The sequence below is a fragment of the Schistocerca cancellata genome, chromosome 2 (genome assembly GCF_023864275.1).
Source record: "Schistocerca cancellata isolate TAMUIC-IGC-003103 chromosome 2, iqSchCanc2.1, whole genome shotgun sequence".
Classification (NCBI taxonomy): domain Eukaryota; kingdom Metazoa; phylum Arthropoda; class Insecta; order Orthoptera; family Acrididae; genus Schistocerca; species Schistocerca cancellata.
The window spans coordinates 471,152,109-471,160,818 of record NC_064627.1 but is presented as its reverse complement, the minus strand read 5'-3'; positions in this window follow the sequence as shown (position 1 = coordinate 471,160,818).

The window sequence follows — 8,710 nt, the reverse complement described above, 5'->3', positions numbered from 1 at the left end:
AGAGCAGCAGAGTGACTTTTTTTCCATTTTTGATGGAACACACGGACTTCGTTCGGCAACGACCTACGCTTTTACTTTCCAGTGACATTGTTTCTACAGTTTTTAGCTGTTTAATATTAAAATTTTGTAAATACTCCAGGTATTTCGGTTATTTTCCAAAGTACACGGTTTTCTCTTTGGACACAGATCAACGTATTTAGTTATTTTCATTCATAAAATCTAAGCTCAGGACTCAGGAGGATGTGTATTATTGCTCCGTCCTTCGCCACACATAAGTACGTAGCAGGTGTTAAAAGTTTCTCGCGTGCACGTTTTACAAAATGAGTAGCGCATAGAGCGCCAGGAACCAGTCCATTTTCTCTCTCGAAAATATTTTTGTTGGCGATTTCACTGACCCCTACCGGTGGAGCGCTGCCAACTGAAAATTTTCATATGCGAAATGTGTTTCGCCCGTCGGATCTGGAAAATATTAAACGCGCACTGTATTTCACTTCGGAAGAGCGTGCGTATCTCGTTTATAGGGCTGACGGCGAGAGCGGGCACGAGAGAGCCTGGCAGGGCAGTGGCGTGGTTAGGGGTGGGGGCTGGCGGGCGGACAGGGAGAGGAGGGGGTGAGATGGAGTGGAGGGGGATGGGGAGCGATAACCGGACACAGTGTCGCGCTCGCTGTGGGGGTGGCGGCGGCAATTGGGCGGCGCCCCGCCGTGTCATTTGCATGGGAAGGCCTGGCCTCGCCGTGCGCCGTGTGTGGAGCAGTGACGCCGGCGGGCGGCAGATCGATAGCATTCGGCGGCTCCAGCCGGTCCAGGCGGCGCCGGCGGCCAGCGAGCAGTGGCCAGCTACCTGCCGTAGCCACCGGCCGCCACCACGAACGCCAGTCGCCCGTCGGCACTTGTCGCCACTTGCAGGGCACAGTTACGGCCGTCGGTACACGGACCTGGCATTAGAGCGTTTAACGCGCCGAGTTTCTGACGTCATAGCGTCGAAAAAGCAGGTTGGGGAATCGTTCCGAGCGTGCAGAACAATCTCTAACTTGAAACTTCCTGGCAGGTTAAAAATGTGTGCCGGACTGAGACTCGAACTCGGGGCCTTTGCCTTTCGCGGGCAAGTGCTCTACCACTTTGGAAGGTAGGAGACGAGGTACTGGCAGAAGTAAAGCTGTGAGGACGAGGCAAGAGTCGTGCTTGGGTAGCTCAGTTGGTAGAGCACTTGCACGGGAAAGGCAAAGGTCCCGAGTTAGAGTCTCGGTCCGGCTTACAGATTTAACCTGCCAGGAAGTGTCATATCAGCGCACACTCCGCTGCAGAGTGAAAATCTCATTCTGGTGTCTCTAACTTATCAGATATACTGAACGTGCGTTTGAAAGCAGACCAATGACAGGGAAGAACGCAACCTACGTCAAACGACACCACCTGTCTTCAGTTCAGAGTCACAAGATCCCATACTGTCTTTCAGTTGAGGTCACAAAAGTCATGGGGTAGCGATATGCACATATACAGATGGCGGGTATATCGTGTTAACAACATACAGCCAGTGCATTGGCGGAGCAGTCACTTACACTCAGGTGATTAATGTGGAAACCTGTCCGTCATGATTATGCCCTCACGACGGGAATTAACAGACTCTGAACGCAGAACGGTAGATAGAGAGAGACGCGTGGGGCATTCCGTTTCGAAAATCGTTATGAAATTCTATATGCCACAGTGTCAAGAGTGTGCTGGGAATACCAAATTTCAGGCATTACCTCTCACCACGGACAACACAGTGATCGACGGCATTCACTTAACGACCGAGAGCAGCTGCTTTCGCGCACAGTTGTCACTGCCAACAGCCAAGCAACACTGTATGAAATAACTGCAGACATCAATGTCGGACGTACTACGAACATACCCTTGAGGACACTGCGGCGAAATCTGACATTAATAGGCTATGGCAGCAGACGACTGACACGGGTGCCTTTACTAACGGCACGACATCGCCTGCAGGGTCGCCCCTGTTCTCGTGACCATAACGGTTGGACTTCAGACGACTGGGAAACTGTCGCACCGTCAGATGAGACCCGGTTTCAGTTCGTAAGGGTGATAGTAGGGTTCGAGTATGGCGCAGACTCCATTAACCCATGGGCCCAAGTCGTCAACAAGGCACTGTGCAAGCTGGTGGTGGCTCCATACTGGTATGGGCTGTGTTATATGGAATGGACTTGGTCCTCCAGTCCAACGGAACCTATCGTTGACTGGAAACAATCATGTTCGGGTACTTAAGAGAGCATTTGCAGCCATTCACGGAATTCATGTTCCCAAACAATAATGACATGCCAAAATTGTTCGCGACTTGTTTGAAGAGCATTCTAGACAATTCAAGCGAATGATTTGGCTATCCAGATCGCCCGACATGAATCCCATCGATGGGACATGATCTAGAGGTCAGTTCGCGCACAAAATCACGGTTCAAAATGGCTCTAAGCACTATGGGACTTAACATCTGAGGTCATCAGTTCCTTAGACTTTGAACTACTTAAACCTGACTAACCTAGCGACAACACACACATCCATGCCCGAGGCAGGATTCGAACCTGCGACCGTAGCAGCAGCAGCTCGTTTCCGGACTGAAGCGCCTAGAACCGCTCGGCCACACCGGCCGGCTCAAAATCATGCACCGGCAACAATTTCGCAATTATGGATGTCCATCAAGGCATCACGGCTCAATATTTCTGCAGGGGACTTCCATCGACTTGTTGAGTCGATGACTCATCAAGTTGCTGCACTAAGCCGGGAAAAGAAGATCCGTCATGATATTAGGAGATAGACCGTTTCTAAGCACCAACAAATTGATGAGGTCTCAAACCCGCCCGTAATTTGTTGTAACAGAATCTTGGGAAACTTAATCTCGGTGGCTAAAGAATTATTGTAACTTGCGCATTATGAAAGTAATCCAAATTAAATCGTCAATATTGGGCTTACAGACCCACGGTAGTTCTAATACAGAACCGGCGGCTGATGCGTTGATCTTACTGCTGTAGAATGTTATGACCAACTTACCTATTTTCGCATCTTAATGTGGCTGTAGGAACGCAAGTCATAGGGAGTCGATATAATATCTGATGTGCTCTCAGTTCCGGTGTAAGAAAAAAAGAAACAATAAGACACACATACGCTGTACACATAGTAATACCTTCATTTAAAATGTAACTCTTCCTTTCATTTTACAAAATGTTAGTTAAACAATATTTTTCACCATGTATGAGGCATAATTCACCTCACTTTGTGCTGTGTCTGTAAACTTAGGCTCACTACCACCAAACGAAAGATCAATATAAAGCGGATTTTTATCAAACACTTTATTTTTAGCTTTATACTTATTTTAAGTTTACGGCCATTCCGTAACATCATCTATAGACAATAAATTAAATATCAGTTAAAAACATATCGACGATTAAAGCTTTCAGGTAATGGTAATATGCAAAGTATGGTCGCAGCTCACACATGGTCGGTGTAGGTTGATGAATAGATACGCGAAATCTTAAAGAAACAATGTGTCGTGTAGCTGGTTCACGTGTCACTGGACCCAAACATTTTTTACAAACCATCGCGTTTTTAATAGTGTCTGACACTTTATTATTAATAGAAGTATATTCTATAATGTATAATTGTGCTCCTTCTTAGGAGTGGGTTTGTTCGATTGGCTTTATCTACAAGACAGCTTGCACTACTTGCTGTAAAGTATTTTGCACTCATCTAGTTTTCTATTCCATATGTTGTTAAGACTCTGCTGCTGAATAGCAACACTGATGAAGTACGAATGACCTTCGGGTTTTACTAAAAAATGAGGATGAGGAATTGATTTTTTATCTAATGTGGAGAAATATTGTAAAATTTTATTCCATTATTTGTAAGAACACTTTTATTAGCCGATGTACCTATTAACTGAACATGGTACTTTCCTTTTTACCTTAGCACATGTTCAGTATCCATGAAGTTTTTATTTATGTGTACTACAGACAGAACAACATGACTAGCATATAAGCAACGGAGGAAATGTGCGAATTAACAGAGCTAACGTAGGAAATTTACGCCGACCATTTCATAGAAAGTGTGACTTGCGAGCCAGATACAGCCGACAACTGCCGCTGGAGAGCGCTGCGATCGCAATTACCAAGTTAAGGCAGACGTACCATGTACAAAAGCCGCACTGTTTCTGAGCGTTCAGCAGGACGTTGCACTCGGCGAGCACCACTTTGACGCTCGCAATATTTATTGCGCAATACTAAGTATTGCGCAATAATATCCATCTTCTGAGACAGATTTTCACATATATACATCAAAAAAGTTTTGCGTCACGCCGGTTCCCAGAACACCTTAAGATAGTCGTTCAAAAATGGTTCAAATGGCTCTGAGCACTATGGGACTTAACATCTATGGTCATCAGTCCCCTAGAACTTAGAACTACTTAGACCTAACTAACCTAAGGACATCACACAACACCCAGCCATCACGAGGCAGAGAAAAAAGATAGTCGTTGACTGTGGATATTGTATGTGGATGCTGTATCACAGACACAGTCCCTTTGACTGTTCAGAGATGTCACTGAACCCACCCAAAGATATGAACAACCACGCATGAGCAGCGCCTATTAGACGGAGGGGGTCCGACAGCCGATCACTTCCAGTCATTCCACCAGGAAGGAGGTACACGGCTCGTGTTGTCTGTAGTTCAACCATGCCTAGACGGACAATACCGCGGTTCGATCGCGTCCGCGTTGTTAATTTGTGCCAGCAAGGTCTCGCAACAAGGGAAGTGTCCAGGCGTATCGGAGTGAACCAAAGCGATGTTGTTCGGACTTTGAGAAGTTACAGAAACTGTGGAGGACATGCCTCACTCAGACCGCCCAAGGGCTACTATTGCAGTGGGTGACCGCTACCTACGGATTATGGCTGGAAGGAACCCTGACAGCAACGCCACCATGTTGAATAATGCTTTTCCTGCAGCCACAGGACGTCGTGTTACGACTCAAATTGTGCACAATAGGCTGCATGATGCGCAACTTCACTCCCGACATCCATAGCGAGGTCCATCTTTGCAACCACGACACCATGCAGCGCGGTACAGATGGGCCCAACAACATGCCGAACGGACCACTTAGGATTGGCATCACGTTTTCTGCACCAACGAGTATCGCTTGTGCTTTCAACCAGACAATCGCCAGAGACCTGCTTGGAGGCAGCCCGGTCAGGCTAAACGCCTTAGACACACTGTCCAGTGAGTGCATCAAGGTGGAGGTTCCCTACTGTTTTGGGGTGGCATTATGTGGGGCCGACGTACACCGATAGTGGTCATGGAATGAGAGGTAACGGCTGTACGAATGCCATCTTCTGACCGATAGTGCAACCATATCGGCAGCATATTGGCGAGGCATTCGTTTTCATGGAATGTAATTCGCGCTTCAATCGTGCACATCTTGTGAATGACTTCGTTCAGGGTGACGACGTCAAAAATGGCTCTGAGCGCTATTAGACTTAACATCTGAGGTCATCAGTCCCCTAGAACTTAGAACTACTTAAACCTAACTAAGGACGTCACACACATCCATGCCCAAGGCAGGATTCGAACCTGCGACCGCAGCGGTCGCGCGGTTCCAGACAAGCGCCTAGAACCGCTCGGCCACACCGGCTGGCTGATAACGACATCGCTCGATTGGAGCGGCCATCTCCAGACATGAACCCTATCGACAGGCCTAGGATAGATTGAAAAGGGCTGTTCATGGACGACGTGACCCACCAACCACTCTGAGGGATCTAGGTCGAATCGCCATTGAGGAATGGGACAATCTGGACCAACAGTGCCTTGATGAACGCGTGGATAGTATGCCATGACGAATACATGCAAACATCAATGCAAGAAGACGTGCTACTGTGTATTGGAGGTACAGGCGTGCACAGCAATCTGCACCACCCCCTCTGAAGGACTCGCTGTAGGGTGGTACAACATGCAATGTGTAGTTTTCATGGGCAACAAAAAGAGCGGAAATGATGTTTTTGTTGATCTCTATTCCAATTTTCGGTACAGGTTGCGGAACCCTCGATGTTCCAAAATTATCTTTACGACTTTGATCATGGTTACAAGGGGGTAAACAGAAATGCGGAAACATTGAAAAGACACAACATTACGATGCCTTATACGGTGTAGGAAAAGAGCTGCCTTTCAAAACAGCTGTCAGTTGTCTCGGAATGGATAAATACAGGACCTGTAAGGTTTACAAGAGGCCCTTATAACATTCTCTTTGAGAAGTAGTGGTAAGTTCAGATAACGACGATGAAGGTGGACATCGATCACGCACCCTTCTCTCCAAAGTATTCGACAAAGACTCGGTAATATTGAGATTTGCCTGAAGTAGGCTAAATCAGGATCGTTGGACTAGGACTTGAACTATGCGCCACTTAGCTCCGTCCGACCCACTGACAACCTGCAACGACAAGTTAGATAGTCTGTTCTATACACGCCGATACACACAAAATGCTGGTTAAGTTTTAATTCGAAGATGGATTCTGCGAAAAGTCAGCTGGATGATACGAACCCATTCTCGCATGGGCTGAGACCTTACACGACATAATTTGACCGCTTATTATAGCCATTGGTTTAAATACATATCATGATATCACTACCTCGTCGGAGGACATCTTTACAAAGAGTTTTATTCTCGCTACAGTGTTGGTGGAAATCACTACGCCGAATCGTTTTAACGCAAGTACACTCGCTTCTAGTCGCTGGTTTAATCTTCTGGAGTGCCGCGACGAAGAGCGCGACGAGAGAACTATTTCTGGAAAGTATTCTCGCCTTGCGGATAAATTTGCGACCGTTAGAAGTCAGGTATATCACTGGATGAAACGCACTTCCAACTATGTCCGCCTCCTCAGAACCGAAATACATACACACACACACACACACACACACACACACACACACACACACAAGTTCCACGTGACAGGAATGTGTAATATAAAAAAGAAGTTTGTCGCCCTTTAATTTCTCCTAGTACTTCAAGATTTCGCACAGACAAACTGCTGAAGTTAATTAAGAAGTGTTTGAAAGAAATATGCAACGAGATGAAAAATATTATCTGTAACCTCTCTTTCTTCAAAAACAAGAACAAAGAAACGGATACTTGAGAAAGGCATGCGGCTTTTCGCATAACGAACTTCTGCCACAAGCAGAGACTAATGAGGACCTGTATGGGACAAAAGAAAGGGCACGAAGACAAAGAAGAATGCTAATGACAGTTGCGCTAAGTAACTTCAAAGAGAAATGGAGGTTCGATTCGGAAACGAAACCCAGACCGCGAGCTAAAGAGAGCTCCCAGCCTGGAGGCTGTGTTTCTTATTCCTTCATAAACCAGAGGGTTATGCAGCCTACATCACAGCGCAAGGAAAGCAGATCAGCTGCAACTGGTTGTGACGTTGTTTCTACCATCCTCTCGTACATAGAAACAGGGAAAGTATCAAAAAATCAAGTGACAGGCTACTTTAGTACATACATTTTCGTACTGTAAACTTTCTTGCGTATTATGTACTCCAGCTTTCCTTATTTTTTATTCAGTTTGTGATTGCTCTAGATTCTCCAGGAACTGACTATGGAAAAACGTAATCGTAAAAACTTCGAGTAGATAGCGGTTGTTAGGCTTTCTCATTTCTAAATTTTCGAAAGGTCATACACAGCAACAAAATTTTTTATGTCTCTCTTAAGGGAGTATTGTCGTGCATTGGTAAACTGGACTTTGTTTAAGATAGTAACAATCTGCCTGTCGTGAAAAGATGCTGCCGTGCAAAGATTCTGAAGTTCTTTGCGTGAGACACTGCCTGGTTTCAATTCCTCGTATCAGCCAGGCAAAGAGTGGCCGGTGTGGAACATTTATTGTAGTTTGTTTATCGCCTTCAAAACGCGAGATCATTCGCACAAGGAAGAGCGTACCCAGGATCTGAGCTAGAAATGGGCAATTTATTTTGTGGTCGGTGAAAGGGTAAAGGAAATTAAGCACAACGTCTTTCAAAACTATAGAGAAACTATATTTATTAATCATCAAGCATACTAACGCTACCCACTCGGTCTGTCGAGCGCGTTAAAACCCCGATTTAGGGACTTCGTGTGGCGATGCTGCCCCCGGATCGAAGCTACCTCGCTGATTAAGGGCGAGGATTGGTGAGCCGGTCAGCTTAGATGTGGTACCTACGCGGTTTCCCCTGCCCAACCAAGTGAATACCGGGCTGGTACCCACGTCCCCGTAAGATACAAGCAACGCAAACAATTAGAGAACGTTCCCACACTTTAATACAGATTTACTCTAGACGCAGACAGATGGGGTACACGTATTCCATATCGCGGAGGGGAGCAATCGTGGCGTCAGGAACAGCTTCCAGCGCCACTAATATTGCCAGAACCCATATAACACTGCCAAACCTATAACAAAAGAAAAAAAAAGCGGAAAAGGCAGAAGGTGAAAAAGCAGACTTGTGCTGCCACGTCGTAAAGGTACTCGCCTGTCTTCACTGTTGCTAACCGACAAAGCATGTTTTGTATGAGGTTTGTACGTGTTATTAGGTTTTTCTTAATACTGGCTGATGACAAGACAGGGACATTGCGTATTGAAGGTATTACACTACTGAAAGCTCTTAGAAGCTGTGGCCACCTGCCGTTTTCAGTTGCAAGGATCAAATGGCCAG